This window comes from Epargyreus clarus, unplaced genomic scaffold (assembly GCF_041222505.1).
Source record: "Epargyreus clarus isolate Ecla_fem2 unplaced genomic scaffold, WU_Ecla_fem_2.2 ptg000027l, whole genome shotgun sequence".
Lineage (NCBI taxonomy): Eukaryota > Metazoa > Arthropoda > Insecta > Lepidoptera > Hesperiidae > Epargyreus > Epargyreus clarus.
This window is the reverse complement of record NW_027332234.1, coordinates 1,485,518-1,510,151: the sequence shown is the minus strand read 5'-3', so window position 1 is coordinate 1,510,151 and position 24,634 is coordinate 1,485,518. Positions and strand designations below refer to the sequence as shown.

The 24,634-nt window shown below is 35.3% G+C and overlaps 1 protein-coding gene across 1 annotated transcript in view; it reads left to right on the top strand.

Annotated features, from left to right (window-relative positions):
* Positions 1–7,978: 7,978 nt before the first annotated feature.
* LOC140753681 (Ig-like and fibronectin type-III domain-containing protein 2) overlaps positions 7,979–24,634 on the top strand; it is a 181,067-nt gene continuing 164,411 nt past the window's right edge. The window contains exon 1 of the mRNA XM_073088411.1: positions 7,979–8,134. The gene's annotated coding sequence lies outside the window, so the exon portion shown is untranslated. The remainder of the gene's footprint in view (positions 8,135–24,634) is intronic.

The following is a 24,634-nucleotide window of genomic DNA, read 5'->3' as shown; positions in this document are numbered from 1 at the left end:
AATACTTTAAACCAAGGTGTCAATCATATTACACCAAGGTTTATTCAAAAATAACTTCACAACCACACATCACAATACTGTTTATTTGCACCATAAACAAACAACCTCTGTAAACAGATATTGTATCTGTATCTTACATGGAAATGCGTTTACGTAATCGTTTCGATCTCGCTTCCTTCCGACGCTATGAATCTTTCGTGTAGGGATGTAAAATAATCGATTTTAACATAATAATCGATTTAATATTATTATTTATTATTAATATTACTGATAATAATAAATATCGATTATTTTTGGGAATCGATTGTTATTAATGGATTATTAACATAGCAATAATCGATTATTTGGTCGCTTGTGTTATTTTAAATGGATGGTCAGCTTAGGACGGCCCGCAAATGAACATTGAAAGCAAATTTGATGACGATGTTCTTTTTCGCTGTCAAATTAAAGAGGGTATTGACGAGCTTACTGTTTATTTCACCGGTCAATTTTGGATTTCCTCAAATTCACATAAAGACGATTATTTGTACAATACTGATTTCTACGATTATTTAAATGAACTATTCATTTTTTTAAATTATTTATTACACATTATTTTTAGGAAAGGAAAATCGATTTATTAATCGACTTTATACTGTCCATTATTCCTCACATCCCTTTCGTAAAGTGATATCGGTTCGGGGTTCGAACAATCAGTGTGTTTACCTCGAAACGTCCTAGTTTGAGAATAGGGGCCTAATTGATTGATCCTGGTCGTTTTGGTAAAAATAGGTCAGCTAGGGTAGATACGAAAAGTATTGGTAATTATTTCGTCGTTATCAATTCTTTATTATCCCACAAGTGGGCATGGAGCTCTTAGTAAAAGGAGTTTAGGTTATAATCTACCATGCTGGCCACGTGCGGATTGATAGAATTCAGGCATCTTTGAAAACTTTTTCGTTAAAACACTTTCAGGCGTATAGATTTGCTACGTCATTAAAGCAAGTGATAACAAATAAGAATACGTACATACATTTGAAAAATAGGTGAGAATTCAAACCTGGGACTTTTAGGTGTAGGCCAAATTTGTGAAGCTATGAGGGTAAAAAGAGTTATTACTAGCTAAAGTTACTGTTTCATAAAGTTCCTTAAGAAATCGTATATAATACTTGTACATGTAATTTTCGTTTTGAAACTCTACCTGCAATTATATACAAACAGGTTAGATTTTTTTTTTGCACACAGAGAGATACGTTACCTTATTTATTTGTATATTTATGGAAGAGCAACAAAAATTCGGCCTTATGCCCTTTACCAGCGAGGTGACGCCGTTTAGCGTCTCGACCTAGAGGCTAGGTCATTACCGTCCGATTTTGTACTATTTGTGTTTACAGAAATACTTTGCAAATCTAATATTGATGTATAAGAATCGTAAGACTTTTATATGGGAGTACCGTAGCTTTTTACTAAGTATCTATGAAATAATGGTGTTCATAAAAAAACACATTTTTTTTTGTATTCGGCCATATGCTCTTTTACCAGCGAGGTGACGCCGTTTAGCGTCTCGACCTAGAGTCTAGGTCATTACCGTACGATTTTGTACTATTTGTGTTTACAGAAATACTTTGCAAATTTAATATTGATGTATAAGAATCGTCTTCGGTTGTCCTGTTTTATTTATATAAATTAAGAAAATTGTCTGTCTTTTATATGAGAGTACGATAGCTTTTACTTAATGTCTATGAAATTATGGTGTTCATAAAAAACACATTTTTTTGTATATTTTTGGAAGAACAACAAATATTTTGCCTTATGCCCTTTACCAGCGAGGTGACGTCGTTTAGCGTCTCGACCTATAGGCTAGGTCATTACCGTACGATTATGTACTATTTGTGTTTACAGAAATACTTTGCAAATTTAATATCGATGTATAAGAGTCTGCGGTTTTCCTGTATTATCTATATAAATTAAGAAAATTTACTGTCGGTAGCTTTTTGTAAATGTCTATGAAAGTATGGTATTTATAAAATACTTTTTTTGTATATTTATGGAAAACCACCAAAATTTCGGCCTAATACCAGCGTCGTTTAGTGTCTCCACCTAGAGCCTAGGTCATTACCGTACGATTTTGTACTATTTGTGCTTACCACTTCTCGTCTTGTTTGCAGATTGTTTTTTACTTTGCGATGAATTTAATTTTCATACATAAGAATCGTCTGCGGTTTTCCTGAATTATCTAGAAGATTTATCTCTATTAAGAAAATTGGCTTGTCTTTTTGTAATGTTAAAATAGGTTTTTTTAGTACAGGCTTCTCTAGGTACGATACTTATGTCAAAACACAATGATTAAGAATTATGTCTACTTGTTCCTTCTAATATCTGAAAACGCTGGATCGATTTTGACGGGGATTTCACTGACAGTTACCTGATTTTATTGGGAGTAACATATAATACCCTTCTTTTAGAAAAATAATAAGGTTACCACGCAAATAAATAAAACGCATGACATCTACACAGGACTTAAATTTTTAAACGCGGGTAAAACTGCAGCACATAGCTCGTTGTATATTATATTTAGTATGTTGGATTTAAATGTCCTCTCAAGTTTTTAGGTATTTTAGTATATTTTGTTTTCTTACAATTACGTACAGACCTGTTTTATGATTCGATGCTACTTAGGCTAAATTTAGATCTGTGATAAAATAGAAATAAACAGATTTGGATTTAGAAAAATAGAAAAAGCGAACTTGTTATGTCAGCAGATCATAAAATTGGTTTAATTACTATGCAGCACATTATGGTCTGCATACTTGCTTCTTATATTCAATTGGTAAACACCACTGTAAATTTGTAATCAATTCCATAAGTTACTGACTAAGCTGGAACGCCTCATGTACCTAAGTACATTTGTTGCCTTACCCTTACAATCAGAACATATCAACGCCCGAGCCTGTATTTATAAGAAATAGGCATTGTTGTGGTGATAACCAGTGCAGTGAACTAACGTCGTACCCTCTCATTCTAAGAGGAGACTCGTGCCCAGCAGTGGGACAGTAATGGGTTGTAGGTGTAGTGATGTCGTTGAAATTGAACAAAGGGTCTGTCACCTCTGAACACGGATGCATAGTATATAATACAATTCAAACCAGTTTTATCCACCAGTTAAACAGTTGACTAGTAAATAAAAAAGTTAGTAGCAGAGGTCGAGAGCGGTCTAAAGGTTTATGGCCTTGACTTTCAAACTATCGGCTCCGGTCTAAGTCAGCTCAATAGCTATTTTGTTTGCCTACCTGCGTAGTTTTCGTTAATAGTGGAGTAGCAAACTAGGATGTAGTCCACCTTGTCCCTGTAGTTCCGGGGCTAGAATAGGGCTACGGTATCTCCTGCCTGTCGTAAGAGGCGACTAAAAGGGGGCTTCCGGGGTTGCGGGCGGCAAGAGTGGGAGCTCGAACCGCCCGGCCAGCGGCCCCGGGAAGGACAACGGTATGTGTGGTCGCATATCGTCGTATACACCAGATGGTGTGGCGAGCGTCAAGCTCACCTGGGCGGAGCCCGACGGGGCAACGCGCTAAGAGGACTCCGGTTGCGTTCCTTTGGAGATCCCGGAGCCCTCAACGCAGCGCAGAGGACGGCCACCGGGGGGGTTTTAGTGCGGTAAAAATCCCACATAACTCGGCGTCGCTCCCACGTTGTCGGGTACCTTTTAAAGGTTTCCCCCTCGACAAAAAAAAAAAAAAAAAGGATGTAGTCCACCTGATGGTAAATGGCTACTGCCGCTCTTATCATCATCATTATCATCATCATCATCATCATCCCATAACTGTCCCACTGCTGGGTCTCCTCTCAGAATGAGAAGGATTAGGCCATAGTCCACCTCGCTGGCCAAGTGCATATTGGCAGACTAAACATACCTCTGAGAATCTTTCGGATAGGTATGTCTCTTTTACCACAGCTTTCAAAGCGGAACAGCACCGCTTAACACTGCTGTAATAAGGGGTAATAGGTGTGGTTGTGGTTGTCCCTGTAGCTCCGGGACCAGAATAGGGCTACGGTATCCCCTGCCTATCGTAAGAGGCGACTAATTGGGGGCTCCGGGGTTGCGGGCGGCGAGAGTGGGAGATCGAACCGTCTAGCAAGCGACCCCTGGAAGGACGGCGGTATGTGTGGTCGCATAGCGTCGTAAACACCAGACGGTGTGGCGAGCCCTGAAGCTCAACTGGGCGGAGCCCGAAGGGGCAATGCGTTCAGAGGACTCCGGTTGCGTTCCGTAGGAGATCCCGGAGTCCTCTAAGTACCGCTGAGGACGGCCACCGGGGGGGTTTTAGTGCGGTAAGAATCCCACATAACCCTGTGCCTCTCCCACGGCACCGGGTACCTTTTAAAGGTTTCCCCCTCGTCAACAAAAAAAAAAAGGTGTGGTTCTATCAATTTCCAAAAAATTTTTCAGAACATAATTCTAGCAAAGGCATTTAACCATTGTTAACGTTGTAGTTAAAACTCTTTTTAATCGAAGATTCGAAGTTAGAGCCCCAGACACGCACCGGGCACATCTGATGTTCAAAATTATGTGCATATTTAAAAAAAAAGCGCTCAAAGAGATGTCAATTTTACCATCGCTTTGTCAGCGTGGTGGACAACGACCTAATCCATGTAATTCTGAAAAAAGACCCATAAAAAATTCGCTGTTGGACAATTTCAAGAAAAACTATCCACGCAAACATGTCTATATAAACATTTAATTATTCCATAAAATATATATGTGCAAATATTTTTTGTATATTTTCAAAACTAAGTACCTACCTTAGCAAAGGTTATTGGTATTGTAAGTAACCACAAAAGGTGAATAACTTCGTAAGAAGACGCAGTTGCCCATTAGTTTGAATCTATTAGTCGCCTCTGATAACTTCAAGACTACAAAGAGAAGCTATTTTTTTAAGGTGGTAGAACCATTTGTGGTTCGACTCCGGCGGCACCACCGCCATACCTATTTCTGCATAATAACAGCAGTGTTAAACGTCGCTGTGTTCTGGTTTGAAGGGTGTGGTAAGGTACATATTTCCCGAGACGTTCCAGCTTACTCCTCAGAGGTAGCAGCGCATCTGTGGCCGACCTCAGGTAGGAATATCTAATCCTATCTGGGTTTGAATTCAGATGTCCATGGGCGGCAGTAGCCACTTACCATCAGGTGGACTGTAAGTAGGTAAGTGGCTATTGCCGCACATGGACATCTATAACCAATCTGAGATAAGATGACATTTCCTGAGGTTGACCACAGATGCTACCATTGATGATTAAGTTGTTATGCCTCAGACAAATCTTCGTAAGCAAATTTCTCAACAGTCAGACTGTTATTAGACAGAGATCGATATTGATTCTACCACCTTACAAATCGAACCTTAAAAACTCTTAAAAAAACATATATACGGTCGAATTGAGTAACCTCCTCCTTTTTGAAGTCGGTTAAAAAAGAAGCCTAAAACATTAAGTATTCTTTCTGCGTTAAATTAAATACGCACCAATACGAAGACGATACTAACCATTTTTCAATATATTTCATACAGAAATCTCTGTATTACAAAAAAGCGATCTTGAAGTAAGATTAATGTCAAACAAGTATAGTATGAAAGCATTTCTTAAGCGGATCGTAGACCTTGCGCTGAGATTGGCTCCACTCTTGAACAATAGCAAGTGGACTTTGCTTGCAGAGACGCTTAACTAATGTGACCACGACATTTGAATCACAAAACGGGACTTTGGCTTTGTTAGGAACATCGAATTTATATTAAAGAAAATATTTTTTAAAAATAATTGAATATGATGAGCGATATAAAGGTACCCTTTGTGGTTCGACTCCGGCGGCACCACCGAAACAAGTATTTCTGCCTAATAACAGCAGTGTAAAGGGCTGCTGTGTCCTGGTTTGAAGGGTGTGGTAAGAGAGACATACTTTTCCGAGGCATTCCAGCTTAGCCCTCAGGGATAGCTTCGCATCTGTGGCTGAGTTCAGGTAGGAATATCTAATTTTATCGGGGGTTGATTAAAGCATACCATACAACATACATACCTCTGCAATCGAAAATTTGAAGGTACATAATACACCTTAAATTATTTATCGATCGATTAGCGGCGAAAATATAACAAGGGTTTAAAAATAATGCGCTTTTTACTTCTAAACTATCCTCATCATTGTATTGCGATTGCCATGGACGCACAAACATGTACGCAAACACAATCACCCAGAGACTAACCAGATGTTTCAATTCAATAATTATTTTAACCAAAGATTGAACCTGGAATTATCCGACATATAGGTATGCTGATCAATCCGACCACAGAGTGGGTGGCGTTAATATCGCCCACCCTATATTATACTTGAAAACTTCCACCGACAAACTTTCCCACATGTTAAAGAAACTGAAAAGTTTGTGTTCTAATATGTAACGACGCCATACTACATACTGTGGGCTATATCGATCGAAGTTTTCAATTTTATTTTCACGACTCACGTGGAGGTGGTCAGTGGGTTCTGGTTTCGATCTCTGGTCAGACAGATATCAGAATGATGAATTTAGATTTCAGGTAGGAGTTAAGAAGCAATATACATTACTTAGTCTAGGCTGTTAGGCTCAGTGGCGGACCATGGTCGTTGGAGGCCAGGGGCGAAAAGTTGTATGGAGGCCCGCAGTCTAAAAATTGATTTAATTTTACAAAATTACAAATGTCTCATCAACTTATTCGCCAACAAATATTTCAGGGATGGCTTGATTCCGGCGACCATTTTATATTTCGGATACATAGTTTTAATAGAGAAGGAGAGTTAAGGAAAACTCAGATGTCATAAAATATTATAAGCAAGGTAATTAATATAATAAAGGTCATTATTAGAAATTTAAAAATGGCAACAATGGTGAAAAACAAGGTAAAAACTTAATAATATTATAATTAATATTGTAAATAATACAAGTCATGATAGAAGAATGGTTTGTTTTCCCCCTTAACTATAACTAAGGTAAGGTAACAGTGTGTCTCTTTCACCACGTGTGTCTGACACTTTTCCGAGGCGTTCCAGCTTCGTCCTGAGGGGTAGTGTCGCATCTGTGACCGACTTCAGGTAGGAATATCTAATCCTATCAGGGGTTGATTGTAGATGTCCATGAGCTGCAGTAGACACTTACCATTAGGTGGATTGCATGCTCGTCTGCTACTCCTATATTAAAAAAGAAACTTATAATGACAAGCGTAACGATGTAGTCACCATAATTGACGGTTTGAGACAGGAATCAGGTTCGATCTCGGAAGACACCTAAATAATGAATTTTGATTCCTGTTCTGTGTGACTATGTATTTTTGTTGTATGTCCGAGACATCCATGATATATTTGGATATTTTTTGGAACTTCTTTATGGTTTTTGATGGAAAAAGCGTTGCTTATTTATCTTTTCGATCCATCGATAACTACTTAAGAGCTCCCAGTGTAGTTTTAAGGTAGCCATTGTCGTTGTTGTAACCCGATTCGGGTTATTTCATGTTATGGATTTATCTTTAAATATATTTGCTTCATATATCCTAATTTCTGTTTATCTGTTTCTGTTTTAATTTCTGTTATTTTTTTATTGATGGCTTTTAAAAGTTCAATACACCAGGATTTGTATATTGTACCTAGGAATTCCCCGTAAAAATCTAGCAAAGCCAGTTTTTGTTTACCTGTGTCTACAAAAAGGTTCAAACGATCTCCACCTCATTTTTCCATTTATTTTGATGCGATGCAAAGTGAAGTATGTTTTTTGTCCTCCATACATTACTAGCCATCACGTGGATACGAAAACAAATAAAGCCTCGACTCATCTGATTCTCACCTGGCCGACCTTGTCGCGAGGTAAATTGTCATACGACTCTGACTCCTATGTCTTGAGATAATAATGGAATTGATTACCCTTGTATCAATTACGATGGCATAAACAAAAGATTGTTTTTATTGCGATCGGTTTGAGCGTCGTTCGTTGGTGAAGAGCTCAGTCTGTCGGCGTAGCTGTTCCGCGTCGGTCGCACGGCGCAGTGCGTCGTGTTGGTATCCGAATCGCCGCGAGTGATCGCAGTGTTTTTATTTTAATTTATTTTTCTGTGCACTTCAAGGATTTTTTGGATCGACATTCAGGTATGATTGATTTTTTTTTGCAATTTTCTTATCTAATTGTGAATTCCAGTTATGCTTTCTGATCTGTTAATTTGTACTTTTATTGTTTTCTAGGAAAATAGAAAGAAAAAATGCCTATCGTTTTTATTCTCACGTCAGTCAACTGACGTCTTTATTAATTGACTTCCTCCTCTGTAGCGTGAACCAACTCCATATTAGGTAGCCACTTACACAATAATTCACGCTTATACAATAAAATATATTAAGCGGGAAGTCCGTGCGTTTTTGCACTAGTTTTTGTACGTAACTTCGTTCGTGTGTAATATTAATGAGCAATTTTTATCGGTTGAAATTCGGCGGGCATATTGCTCAACTTCCTATTTGAATTGTCAATAATGTCATTTTTTATTTATTTTTCGACTGTTTAAATTATAATTCTGCATTTATTCTTGTATTTATTAGTATAATTTACTTTTTTTTAATAATATAAGAGAAGTAGTAGTAGTCCAGCTGATGGTAAGTGGCTACTGCAGCCCACGGACATCTGTAATCAACCCCAGATTTAATTCCTACTCGAGGTCGGCCACAGACGCGCCACTGCCCTGAGAACTAAGCTGGTATGCCTCGAAAACTATGTCTCCCTTACCACACTTTGAATTTAATTTGTTTTAAAACGAAAATTGATTGAAAATTGAAAATTACAAATTGATTTACTGGCATGAATAATAAATATCTTATCTTTTCTAATATAATCTAATAGTATTATATATTATACATTGATTAATTATATGTATTTTAAGTTTAACGTTGCTAATAAGATCTTGTTTTGAAAAGAAGAAGAATTTACCTTAAACTTACCAGAACTTTTCTATTTATAGTATAGTATAGTATTCTACAATACTTCTTTTATCACCATAATTCTATTAGTAGGTAAATAATACGTATATATATGCCAAAATAATAAAAACAAACAAGTTATTTTTTATCTGTTGCTCATCAGAGTGAAGACAATAAAAACCGTGAAGTATGAATAACTTTATAATTAATGAGTATAAAAACTTGGATATTTCTGGTAAGTCACAGAATGTAATGTAAAAAAACGTTAATGGCCACCTACTTTGTTCTTCTTTAAAATTATTTATTTTAATTTACAAATTTGCGCGTTTTTACGTACCTTATTAATGTTTAGCTATTAAGCTTATTGTTGTTTATATTTAAAAGGGAGGTCATTTTGACGTGACAACGTCTTAAATTAGGTTGCGGCTGGGAGTCACTTATGAAAAAGTGTAACGCCCGGTAACGTTACGATGAGTTACCGAACGAGAGAGAGGCCCGCCGAATGCCTTGCGTCTCTCTCCCACTCAACTATGATCGGTCTGCCGCGCGCGCAGCACTAGAGAATTAGGCGCATTGAATCGGCGCATTTAATTATATTCATATCAATAAATATTCTACCGAGAAAAAGACGTTGTCACGTAAAATCTTCGCCCGTAAAACCGACTTTACAGGCAACCATTTTTTTTATGTAATTTTAGCAGTAAATGAGCATTGCACCTTGATTTTTATAGACCAGGGGCCGACTACCCACTGTTGAGATCCTCCTTGCGGCCTGCGACATCTCCAAAGTTAATGTATTTACAAATTGATCACAAAATTCAAGTCTCAGAGTTACTTTTCGCCATCTGCGATTTTTTTTATTTTTACAGAATATTTGAATTTTTACAGAATTGTGAACCTATTCGACATTTGAAAAATTGGTAATTTGACATTTCAATAAAACGGTCAAATTCATTATTTTGGATAATTTTCGAAAGTTTACAGAATACATTTAATTTGACATTTGACGAAATTGGTAATTTGATATGACCAATTTATTCTGTCTTTTCTGATACCTTTTCAGTCTTCTCTGTGAGGCTCAGTTTTAGGTTACCTGTCCCTGTCATTTGTCCAAAGCTGACTTCTGTATCCCAATACCGAAATAATACCTAATTTCAAAATCAACTTCCAAAAGTTTGGGTGGAATTTATGCGTATTATATTCACAGTATAGGTATTATTGACGAACCAAAAATATAAGCCATTTTATAAAAGCCTTTATTAGTTACAGTTCAAATTTATAACAGTTCCTACTGAAATGCACACATAAGAAGTCAAAACGAAGGTGAGATTGCACCTATTTTTAATAAAGGTCAACAACCTTTTATTAAAATCGACTATTAATCATTTTTTTAAGCTGGATTGGCTTTCGGTACTAGTAAAAATATTTTTATCCATGCAAAACCATTGCATACGTTGGCGCCAGATCGGCACAAAAGTCAACAGCGCACGAAATAATTAAAAGAAAACGCAAAAAAATCGCCAGCCAGAAATATGTTTAAAAAACAAACATATGAACTAATTGCTTCCATTTACAAACAACGTCCAACGTATTGTTTGTTTGATCCGCACATCAATGGCTATTGTTTACCGGTTTTTGTTTGACAGCGAAATTTAGAATAATGACGCTTTCATCTGTCATCGATGGTGACAAACGATTTTGTTCGATTGTTTTTGTCCAGCCGATTGTTTTAGCACTTGTTGCATTCAATATAAACTATGATGCCTATCAATGTTGTTTGTGGGCTGTTTCTTTTAAGCTTCGAATTTAATGCCTCACTTAGATGCTTGCGAAAAATCCGGCGAGTAACTCGCCGAACAATGACCAACCAATCCTTTGAATTCAATCAAATTCCTTTGAAGCAATCATTTGATCCTTCGATTCACGCTAAAAACCTATATCCTGCGGAGAAGGCACAAACATTGTAGCAAATACCGAGTAGGTTATTTATATAATCGTAATCCCGTCTATTTGTCTGTAATTGGCAAGTATCTTGATAAGGCATATGATGTTACTGCAATGTTGTGTATTTTCAGCCAGGCCTTTACATTATTATAAGATAAGGACATCAAAATGACTTTACATTTTTAAATCTAAAACAAAAAAATAAATATAATACCTTGTAAAAAATATTTTGGAGCGTCAGTTTAGTTGCAAAAAAGTTAAGATATAAATAAATAACTAAGGTTAACGAACAAAAGAACAGCTGAATGAATATTTTGGAGACTTTTATTAATATAAATATTTTTATACTAAGAAAATACTATTAAGTTCATGGCCTCGACTTCTAGTTTTTTAGCCCAGATGCTTTATAATCTTATATAGCATCCTCTTCAAAGCTTTCGTTATCAAATCTATAGATTACTGAATAACCGGTCTCAGATTTACATGCTCTAATAAAAACAATAATGTATCTGTCATGGTGTTTTAGTTGTTACTATAACATTATGAAATATTAACAACAAAAAGTTTGTTGTTGCCCCACAGCTTTTTGCTCCAGCGCACTGACCTTCGTGAGGTGAAGGCAAAAAGTGGATCTTTTTTCTGGTTGACTGTACTAATTTGTACGCTTAACACTGACATTGGCTCTTTATCGTATTTAGTGTTAAGGACATAACATCTTTAACGATTTGCACAGATAAAATAACGAACGAGTCATGAATTTTGCATATTGAAAAACTGTTTTGGATACTTTAGTCCATCGGTTTGGACTGGTCGACTAGTGAAATGTTTTGAATGTAATTTAAATATTAATAGTTACCTATATTTAATCCTATCTTTTAGCTTTAGTGAAGCAATTAATTTCTTATTTTACCTATAAATGGAAACGTGTATCAAATAAAATTCATAGTATTGATTTTAATTTTATTATATCTCTTATTGGGATAATCAATAAAAATCAAACAACCTTTTTATAAAAATACTTTTAATTTAATAAAAATTTCTTTTTAATTATTAATAATTAAATATTAACTTTCCTGATGTGTACATTTGTATATTTAACAAAAAAGCAAAGTGAAAAATACTACATACTATACAGAAAAGTAATAGAGTACATTTATAGATAACTTTTTGTACTCCAAATTTACATGTGGATGTTGAATGTTGATGTTACTTAATTGGTTTTTAAATGACCTGTGTAATCGAAAACCGATTAGTTCGATTTGAATCATAAAAGCAGGTTATTTTAGAATCCGATTCTTTTCACATTAGGCTAATTGGTCATTGGCTACCATTGCTAGAACAACTGGTGGTTTTAGCGATTATTACGTTATTGAAACGCTCTATGTAATTTTGTATGGCTCAACTACTATGGTAAGCACAAAGTCCTCCTAAAGATACTACTACTACCTACAAAAGATACATCACGTTAAAGTTTCAAAGAAGCGCAAACTGTTATCAGCTCCTTTTGGTAGCTAAATTTACATTTAATTTACAGTTAAAGGTAAGTAGGTTATTTAGATCGGCCAGAAGTAGTGGTTAACCCGGCTGTTATAAAAATACTTGACTCGACTCGACTATTTAGTAGCTTATGCACCTATACAGTCGCATAGTCAATCAACTGTTGTAAGATTTTTCGAATAAAATCAAACGTATCCCGCTCGTTGATCGCTCGAACAACAAATTGGACCGAGCGGCGTCCAATTTACTGTTCTTAAGACCAGAAGTTCAAGCGACATAAAAGTCGTCTACACAACTATCGCTCACGTAGCAGTGGTAATAGTCGCTAAAGAGGGAACTATAATGCGTTATGCAATTATTGAATTTTATTTTCGTAATGGCTTTTATCATTCCACCATCTGAGGTCGTCCACTATTATTTTTAAGTTCTTGTCTTCCCAAAGCAATTAAGATAACAGTAATGATTTTTAAATTACCGAACGTTTGTTATTGTTACCTGTTATCTTGGAAATTGTTTGTTGATAATTTAAGGTTTTAAGGCTTTTAAGTTGGGTAAAATCAAAGTTTTTAATTTTAATAGTTTCTTCTTTATTTTCATGTTATGTAGCAATGATTGATAGACTGCATACATATTACATATATTATACATTAGAGTATTAAACGAAGAAGTTAAGTACGAGATAAAATCACGTCCTGTAGTAACCTGCTTTTAATCAAATATATATTTTAAAAAGTAATTGTGTACTTTTAATTGGGGTTATGGCCGAGTAGCCTATCAAACCTTTTTCATTTGCGATGTTTTTTTTTAATTTTAATCCCTTAAAATGATTTAAAATGCAATCTAAATATGTACATTTATTGCACTAAGCCTACACAAAGATATAGTTTTATACAATACGGATGAAACTAAATAAGAAATATTATACGTCATAAAATCACACAGGTTTTTTCAAAATAAAAATATTCGTATTTGATGATTAAAGTCACGTTTTATGTTTTAAATTGGATTTCACACTTGTTAAAATTTGGTTAAGATTTTTTTAGCTCTGGTTTTTAAACGCCAAAATATTACATAACTTTAATATATTTCATATAACATAATTTAATGCAGTTTTTTCCTGCACTGCGGCGTGAATACAAAATACGAATCACTATTTGATAGGAATTCGGTTGGAATCAGAATTAGGTGGCTTTCCCCAAATATGTATTTTCGTATTCATATTTTAGAAGCAATCCCTATAATACGTTTGCTGTATTGAAATGATTGAACGAATAATCGTTTGAATTAAAATAATCTTTTATAGTGTAGTAGCAAAGAAATGTGCAATCGGTAAATATATAGTATAAGTAAATTAACCATCAGTCCACCTGATGGTAGAACCCTTTGTGGTTCGACTCCGGCGGCACCACCGCCAAACCTATTTCTACCTAATAACAGCAGTGTTAGGCGCTGCTGTGTTCCGGTTTGAAGGGTGTGGTAAGGGAGACAGACTTTTCCGAGGCGTTCCAGCTTAGTTCTCAGGGGTAGCGGCGCATCTGTGGCCGACCTCAGGTAAGTATATCTAATCCTATCTAGGGTTGATTACAGATGTCCATGGGCGGCAGTAGCCACCTACCATCAGGTGGACTGCATGCTCGTCTGCTACTCTTATATTATAAATAAAAAAAAAAACCTCATGCTGTTCACAAAAGTGTTACCACTCCTGGGAAATAACATAGTCACATAATTTGTTAGTCAAGTGTTATAATATAATATATTTCATAATTATTATTTTTAATTTATAAAGTGAAAAATGTGACTTTTTTGTTCGACGAGCTTTAATATATATTTTTTAATTTATGTTTATGGTCTGATTTTGAATTCCAGACGAAGTAATAAAATGAATACGCTTGTGACAATTATATATAATTTAGGTGCATTACAATTTTACGCTTAATACATTTTTAGGCTATAATGATTTTTTAAGCTATAACATCAATATAATAATAGTTATTAAATTATATTGTACCTACTTTATTAACTTGAACAACTTTATTCAAATATGTAGCTATAACTCTCAAACCTAGACCTAGACACTAGTCTCTAGGTCATTTTGTCCTAGCTGTAGAAAGGAACACTGCTCATGTCCTTTGCTTTTGTGTTTACAAAGCCTGATCGCCTTTCACTCTTGACTATTCCGCGTAGTTATTTAAGGTATTATTATCAAAATACACTACTAAATATTAGTAGTAAAAAAGCGTCTTCTCTATAATTATGGGTTAAACACTCATAAGAGAGGGTTCATGGGCGAGAAAAGAATAATTCAAACTGACTTCAAGACTTTATGCGGGTCAATTTCATAATGATAGTGTAATGTAATTTTATGTATTTTAAGTTTAAGTCTATACTGCACGCACAAATCCGAAGTTTAGCCTTTGTGTGTCAATGGCACCCACGATTAAAAAAAATGTTACGGATGTATGTTTTGGACGATTTTAATGAAAAAATCAAGGCCGTTGATTTTAGCCCGTTTTTAGCCCGAAAAAATTTAGCCCGTTTGAAAAAAAATTGTTTCACCGAACGCTTGTGTCAAAATTTTCGGATAGGTAGATCCATGTCCGATTATATAGTAAAAATAATTTAAAATATTTATCAAAATATAGCTGGTCAATTAAGAAATATTTGGGGAAACGAAAGAAATTAATTATTATTTCTAATCTACTTTACAGAATATTTACTTTTAGATGTTGAAATAAATTGGCTGCAAAAGTCACACTCTCAAATTACCGCCTACCTAGGCATTTGCAGAAATTCTTCTGAGGGCAAACTTTGCGCGGAGTAGGTGTAACTCATTAACCTAAATACTAGACCTAAATGCAGTCCTCGTAGCCTCCTGCAACTGACATCTTTGTATTAGGAAAGATATATAACATATAGATAATTATATTATAAGTAAATATGAGTGTCAATACAAATGCCTCGTTTTAATATGTATCTTTTCAACATTAAGTAGTAATAAATTTCGTTTAAAATATTTTTAATTACTTAATTGATGCGTTCAGCAGATTTTAACTGACGCTAAATAGGTTTTCATGATATCGATTTAGTTTTTAGTAGACTTTCAATAGACGCAAGTACCTAAATATGTACTGCAAATAAGTTATGTGTTACATACGCAACCTTATTTCACTAAAAAACACTAAGTTGGATTCGTTTTCCCTAATGCGCCGAAAAAAATATTTCGAAAAAAATGCAAACAGCGACATAACAAGAAAACATGCAATCATATTTAAGTAACTATTTGAAATCTAATAACATTTGCTTGCGTCCTTGTTGCTGCCTAATTTTGAAAATATCTGCTAACTAAACATTTTTACGGTAGATTTTCAGAAACTCCCCCTTAAATTAAAAGGAAAATTCACTTTAATTCACTTCCTACTAACTTGCTAACGCTTCTTTATTAAATTGGAAACAACGTTATTGTTGTATGAACGCAAAAACAACATACAGTCCAGTGCGTGTCTTGTTAACCTAAATACTTGAAGTGGAGCTACTCCTTTTATGAAGACAATGTGCTGTTATATAAAAAGCAGTGATAGCCAAGAAACTAAAGTAAACTAAACTAAACTAAAACTAAACTAAACTTAAGAAACTCGGCCTCTTGATCGAGGGGTCCGAAGTTCAAACCCAGTTACCTCTGATTTTTCAAAGTTATGTGCGTATTACAAATTAATTATCACTTGCTTAAACTGTGAAAGGAAACATCGTCAGGAAACCTGCATATGTACAAGCGAAATAAAAAAATGTTTTCAAGGGGTTTCACGTGAGTTCTACCAATTCGCACTTAGCCAGCGCGGTGGACTATGGCCTAATCCTTCTCATTCTGAGAGGAGAACCGTGCCCAGCCCATTGATGGGTGGTAATTAATATAGTATAGTATAGTATAGTAGAGTATAGTATTACTCATATACTCGTAACATCGAAATATCGGTTATTACCACCGACGGTAACATGGAAGACGAGTTGGTCGTATTCTAATCCCTTCCTTATGAACACAAAAACAATACAGTCCAGTTCGTGTCTCGTTAACCTAAATACTTGAAGTCGAGCTGCTCCTTTCATGAAGACAATGTGCAGTTGAAATGAGAACGGCTGAAGTGAACTTTAGCTGAATTAGACAATAAGAGATTGAAAGAGTTCTACCTTTTAATTTGATTTATAAAAATACTAGCTGACCCGGCAAACGTTGTGTGGCCATATAAATAAAAAAATGTGAAGGGTGAACAACCCTTATCACTTTGGGGTATGAAAAATAGTAGCCGATTCTCAGACCTACTGAATATGCATACAAAATTTGGTGAAAATCGGTAAAGCCGTTTCGGAGGAGTACAGTAACTAACATTGTGACACGAGAATTTTATATATAAGATACTAAACTTGTTTATTTACTTAATTCTCGCTCGTAAGAGCAGCAGTGATAATTTAGTGGTTAGAAACTCATCCTCTCAATCGGGAGTTCGAGGTTCGAATCCCATGCATCTCTCATTTTCAAGTTATGTTCGTACTAGTAATTTAAAATTTAATTAGTAAATTTGCATGTCTGAGAAATCTTATATTGAAAAAGTTTTTAAGGGTATGTGGAGTCTACCAATTCGCACTTGGCAAGCGGTAGACTTTCCTGAAACCCTCTCAGGGTGATAGGAGACCCGTAAATTTTAGATGAATCCAACAACACCTTATGTTAAAATCCGTCAAGCCGTTTGGGCTGTAGGATGTGCCAGAAAATTAGGCATATGACATGGGGCTCTTCAAAAAAGGTGCAAAAAGAGCTCTCCTTCAAAGCCTGGCGATGCATTGGCGACTCCTCTGGTATTGAAAATATCCATAGGCGACTTTAACTTCTTTCCATCAGGTAGCATGTCTGCTTTATCTTCAGGTTCAAATATAAAAAAAAATACATGTGCTTGAAAAAATAATTGTAAAAATTATATAAATTAAAATATTGTAGAGGTAGTAGAACTTAGCGTGGTTTGCGGCAAAGGTACCACCGCACTTATTTTTGGTCTTACTAAATCACTGTTATTTTGTATTGTTTAATTAACACCACTGTGTTCTTGAAAGGTGTAGTAAGGCTGTTTTTCTTTAGTCTTCAGATTGCAAGGCATCTGTGGCAGGCAAGACTAACCTTATCTGGGGTTGATTACAGTGATTATGGGCACCAGTTACCACTTATCATCACGCCCGAATGTTTGCTACTTCTATATCATAATAATATAATAGACCTTGACCTAACAACCTTAGAGCCACCGGAAATGGTAACGTTCTAACATTTACCGAGTTAGTGCTAAGTCTTCACCTTTGTGAACAAGTTTCACGCACGATTTTTAGGATTCTACAAAAAAAAAACTTAATTTAGACTCTTATTTGATCATTTACCAAACTTGACATGACTTTTTACAAAGTTGTTAAAATATGTCCTTTATAAACTACGGTAGTTATCTTTCGTAAAAACATGAACACACAGTATTACTGTTTTATAAATATTTTATCATTTATTAATGTCTATTTGTCTATTTACGTAATTTTGATACATTTTCAATCAGATACAAGTTTATAATCATATTTTAATGATGCATATTAGTCATTATCGTAAAGTCATGTCAGAAATAATGGATTCTACCACAATTATTCTAACACCGGTTAGATTCTACACCACAAGTAAATTAGCAAACACGTTTTTAATTAAATTGCCATTAATGGTGCTTACACATCGATCGACCATAGAATCGATCAGGCGACGTCGATCGTCCATGGTGAAGATCTCTATTTATTTTTAAAAAGCTGTGCAGCGCATTTTCGTCCGAGTTTAAAAGTATAAATACTGATGAAATTTCATAGGTTTCGTTTATCTAAAATAAAAGTAGCCTTAGGTGTTCCTTATAACATAAGCTAGCTGCCAGTGAAAGTCCTGTTAAAAGCGGTCCAGTCGTTTCGAAGATTAGCGTGTCAGAAAATCAGACAGACCCACAGAGATTTTTTAAATATTTACCGTATATGCTTCTGTATGCATTATACATACTTTAATTTTATTTATTTGTTTTTGTATAGTAGACTTCGACGATGGTACAATCTTAGATCGATCATCGATCGTTATTCGTCAAACGGCAAAAGTTATAACACCAATTGATCTATGTCGATCGAATGCATTGATTGATTAGTGTGCGGGAACCCTTAGGTATAATATAGCGTAATGAATGCCATGATATGATCTTTGTTGCCTCAGTGGCTCCAATTATGGTGAGGTAGAGGTCAACGAAAATTGGGAGGTATTGTTACAAGCCATTGATATGGTAAGGTATATCTATCCTGTTCTATTTACACAGTTATGAGCGAAATGGTTTCCGGGTTATGAATACTTCATTATTCACCTTTGTCATTTGTCAAAATGATGTGCGTATGTCAGTGCTTCCGTTTTCATGAATATTTTTGGAATTGTTTCGAAGTAGGGCGTCTGAAACCACTGTCTTTTGGTTTGTTTAAGGCTTACAATTTTCAGATGAAAATCTATACCTATGGTTTAAGGTGTTTATTCATTTAATACAATACGATATAAAAAAAAACGAATCTTAAAGAAAAGTTTTTAAGGGTATGTGAAGTCTTCCAATACGCACTTATCCAGCGCGGTGGACTATGGCCTAATCCTTCTTATTCCGAGAGGAGACTGCCCACAAGTGGGACAGTAATGGGTCGATGATGATGACGTATACAATACGAAGTATTTTATGAAAATAAATCTTTAACATTACAGTTAACAATATATTGAATTGTTTGCTCTACATTATTTAATTCTAATCCTTATTAGATGAATAAAACTTTCTATCGCACGAGCCTTATTAGTTTTGTCCATTTGTTTTCTTATCAGAGTCCTCCACATAAGGGTTAATAGAGTTCGTCCAATGTAGAGCAAACTATTCAATCCTTCAGCAGCTGAATGTTGAAAGTTTAATTGGAAATCCGTAAGTTCGACCTGTAACTGTAGGAGAGGCTTGATTCTAGGAAGGTTTTGGGGCAATGCCTGAGAATGTGTCGTTAGTAGGGTTGCTAAAACTTTTAAACGAAGGTTTTGTGTTAAATTTCTACCTCAGATTCTAATCTGGGGTTGATTATAGGTGCTGACTAAAGTTGCCAATTATCATCAAGTAGATTGCATGTAAGTTTGCTAGTTTTCCATAAATAAAAAACATCGATCACAACCCTTTCTGAAAATAGTTATATCTATTTCATAATCTAGCCTTGGCATAATTTAAAAAAAAAATATTTTTTTTTAAAGCTAACACTCACAGCCCCACTCTTTTATTCCCTGTATCGTGGGAGATATACACATAATACACAAACACCCAGACCCAGAAACCGTTATATCCCAGTTATACCCAGAAATAGTTATATCTATTTCATAATCTAGCCTTGGCATTACTTAAAAAAAAACAGAAACCTAAATTCATATTTTAGAAATCTGCCCGGCCGCGGATCGACCCTGGGACCCTCTCGCGTCTGCTCCACAAAAATCGCCTTTGTAGTAATTTTAAATATCTTGACATTATTTTCTTAAAGTATACAACAATTTTAATTCTAGAGATTACTTTTCTACCAAACTTCGCTCTACAATACAGAATAGTGTGAAATATACCTTAAATTTTCATGATAACAATGTTGTCATTAATCATCATTATGTGTATTTACGGTTGCCATCCATCACGGTTCTGCGACGTTTGTGCTTCGACGGAATCAATACGAAACGTCTTGTTTGAACGAATGAATGATGAATAAACTCAGTCATATTGTTACGAAATAAATAGAGATATTCTAGTGGTTAAGAAACTTGGCCTCTTGATCGAGGAGTCCGAGATTCAAATCCCAGACGAGCATCACTGGTTTTTCAAAGCTAGGTGCGTATTAGAAATTATCTCTTGCTTAAACGGTGAAGGGAAACATCGTGAGTGTTCGTGAGGAAACATGCGTGCCTGAGAAATCATTCAATTTTTCATTTCTAAGGTATGTGAAGTCTACCAATTCACACTTGGCCAGCACAGTGGACTATGGCCTCCTACTCATTCTGAGATGAGATCCGAGCCCAGTGGGACAGAAAAGGGTTGATGATAATGATGAATATAGAAGTAAAGCTCAATAACAGAGTTCAGTGTAAGCTATCCTACCTTAACATTGATAACGTCAGTTGTTATCAATCATCTTTATCTGTTTTACAGTTGCCATCCATCACGTTTATGTTTTGGCGTAGTATTTAACTTGAGGGAATTTAAACGAAACGTCTTACGTCTATCGTAATGGTGAATAATGGAATTATTTTTATAGTATAGTGTAGTAGTAGTAGTAGTAATCTTAAATATTAATATAATATTTTATTTACTGAATTTTGTTTATTAAATGTATAATATGAATGATTCAATGATTGAACATGTTCATATTTTTTATCGATACGTACGTTTTTTTAATTAATAAAATTGAAGTTGGTTTCTTCAATTTTTAGTTGTGTTAAATCGAATAATATCGATGCCCATTACCAATATCTTAAAGCAACTTCAAACAGAATTGTGTTGTAAGTCAAATAGTTAGTCCTCAATCCTCAGAATCAGTAATGTATCTTTGGCCGACCTCAAGGTTAATTCAATTAAAATAAATAAGATATATGCCCATTATTAATAAATAATCTATCTATCTCTTTATTGCCTACTAAAGATCGAAATATGACAACGATTTGTAGACAGGAATTATTCAATTTTTATTGTTTTTGCCGTTACTTTTTGTACCTCTCTGTCTAATAGAGTAATAAAAGTATCTGTCTAACCATAAATCTTTCCTTGCTAGTTTTTTATTAAACAAAAGTATATTATCCTCAGAACAGGCAGATAAATTACATTTCAAATAGAATATTACTGACATGAAAGATCTATCGCATAAAGTTACTCACACACGTCGCTGCTAACAACATTATCGAAAATGAGATAAAAAAAATGTTTTAAGAAATTTTCAACAAAATATTGATAATAGGACTTAATATATTTAAAAACTAAACGGAAGTGTTTATTTACTAGTTGGTACGTATGATTAAAAGTTTGTTTAGTAGCAGTTATTGCCATTAATGCCATACATAATTTTTTATCAACTTTATTATCTGGGGGCACGGCCGTGACCCCGCTAAGTCGAACAAAAAAAGTGGCACGGCCGTACCATTTATTTTTCGAAACAATTCTTCGTCTGAAGAAAGCCTTCAATATCTGTTATTGACTTTCAGTCGAAAATAATTTTGTTGGTGCTACTGTAGTAAAATAGTATTTGAAGTTTATATGTAACTTGAAGGTTGTAGAACCCTTTGCGGTTCGACTCCGGCGGCACCACCGCTACACCTATTTCTACCTAATAACAACAGTGTTAAGCACTGCTGTGTTCCGGTTTGAAGGGTGTGGTAAGGGAGACAGACTTTTCCGAGGCATTCCAGCTTAGTCCTCAGGGGTAGCGGCGCATCTGTGGCCGACCTCAGGTAGGAATATCTAATCCTATCTGGGGTTGATTACAGATGTCCATGGGCGGCAGTAGTCACTTACCATCAGGTGGACTGTATGCTCGTCTGCTACTCCTATATTATAAAACAAAATAGTTTATATGTAACTTGAAATAAATAGATCTTAAAATTCAATTTCGTTTTCAAGTAAACGACTATGACGAGTAGTATGAATGGTTCATGATGGCAAGTGATGATCCCAAATAGGATTACGGCCCGAACTGAGTACAACAGATGCTTTGTGACACTGGCAACAAATTCAACTTGTTTTATAGTTTCACCTAACGATTAGGCAGACGTGCTACCTGATGGAAAGTAGTCAACGCCGCCTATGGACATTTGCAACACCAGAGGAGTCGCCAATACATCGCCGGCTTTGTATGAGAGCTCTTTTGCATCTTGTTTGAAGAGCCCCATGTCATAGCGCTCCGGGAATACTATCACCGCTTCTAACAGTCAGTGTTTCTTACCTCACCACACCTTTAAAAAGAGGACATAGCAACCCTTACTGTTTTTATAAGGCAGAGGTCTTCTTGTGATCCCTAAGTTAGTTCTAATTCGCATTTAAAAATATCTTATTTATTGATCAGCCCTGAAATCCTTTGCAATGGTTAGCTTACAGATCTATAAACACGCAGAGTCCTGAGTTCAATTCTCAATAACCTTGTTTTTTTTATAACATAGGAGTAGCAGACACGCATGCAGTCCACCTGATGGTAAGTGGCTACTGCCGCCCATGGACATATGTAATCAACCCCAGATAGGATTAGATATTCCTACCTGAGGTCGGCCACAGATACACCGCTACCCCTGAGGACTAAGCTGGAACGCCTCGGAAAAGTCTGTCTCCTTTACCACACCATTCAAAATAGAACACAGCAGCGCCTAACACTGCTGTTATTAGGTAGAAATAGGTGTGGCGTTGGTGCTGCCGGAGTCGAACCACAAAGGGTTCTACCACCTTCAATACAATCCTCAATAACGATAGCATCTATTATATATTAAACTTTATTCGTATTACAACACAAACAATGCACTTTTTCAAAATGTTACTCATTTATAAATACATATAAAATAAAAGTCTCTTTTGTCACGATATTTATCTCGCCGGAAGATCTTAAGTCTCCACTAACCGGAAGTCCACGTTTAAGGCGAGCCTTGAACCTCTTGTGGAGGCTTTGATATCGAACTCTCCACGAAAGGTTAAGTTGCGGGCTATTTCAACGTGTACTCGAATTACCTAACTCTTGAGGTTTTGTAAATATATTTCTTTAGCCGTTTTGAGTTGGAATGGAATTTTCTTTAATGAAGTGTTCTTTAAGGAATTGAGATTTATTTTTAAAATATGATTATGCGTGGATGTTATCTTACGATGTATTTTTTTAATAAATTGTTAATTTGTTTTGAAAACACATTTAATAAATCGGCCAAGTACGACTCGAACTTGCAAATGGCGAGTTCCGCTGAAAAATAATAAAAATATTAAAAAATATAACTTTTTTATCTTTACTATTTTGTTATTGTAGCAGATATAATATTAAATGCAGCGTGGAAATTTAAAGTATGTGTACCATCATATATTACATAGTATATAGTATGTATACATATTACTGTCTAATACATAAACCCCAATATGCTAGCTCTGGGTTGAGGAACCACCTTTATTTAAAACTTTTTTATTTTAATGTTTGTTGTTATAGCGGCCATAGTAATACACACTACGAGTATGTAAAAAAAATCAAGTGTTCTAGAGATAGAGACTATAGAGAACTTTGTCAAACATATAGACAGCTGAGGCTTATTAATAGGTTCCCGATTTTACCCTAAAGATGGTTAGATTCAGCTATATTTAATTAATTATCTTGAAATTTATCATATGACACACTTGAAATAAGTGCGTCTTAACACTAGAACACATTTAAGGGAACAAATGCAGCGGTGTTATTTATTTAGTTCTGAGTTATATTTAGACAACAATATGGCGATGTCTTTTATTTGTTTATTTATTAGTACAAGTTAAACTGAGTCAGTGGGACCGAGTATAATGACGTAATGCTTAGTAACGTGACAAATATGGTGAAGGTCTACCACTTGTAACCGTGACCTGCACTGAAAGTGCTAAAAGTTATACTTTTGTTAATGTTATAGGTAATATTAAAGGTTTGATTGGTTTTCGATAAAGATTAGAGTAATAGGATCAATTTTTTCTTCCTGGTGGTGACGTCATCCAGCGCGGAAGTTGTCTTTTTCTTCGTGGAAGCTTTAGGAAGACATACTTTTCCGAGCCTTTCCAGCTTAATCCTCGGGGTATGCGGCGTATCTGTGCCCGACTTCAGGTAGGAATGTAATCCTATCTGGGGTTGATTACAGATGTTCATGGGCCACTAGCCACCATGTAGCCAGGTGTATTGCACGTCTGCGACTCCTATATTATAAAAAAGGCAATTATGGTTTCAAATACTATGTTTGGAAATAATTTGTGGTTCGACTCCGGTACACCGATAGATATACCGTTGATATTAAAATTAATAATTAAGAAATCCGACCGGAATTGAACTCGACCTATGCATGAATAACCAGTGTACTGAACAAAATCTCACTATATTGGCTGCACTGTCTTATAGCAGCAAAATTAGTGGTATATTTGCAGTCACAAATAAAGCGGCATAATAAAGTTAATTATCAAA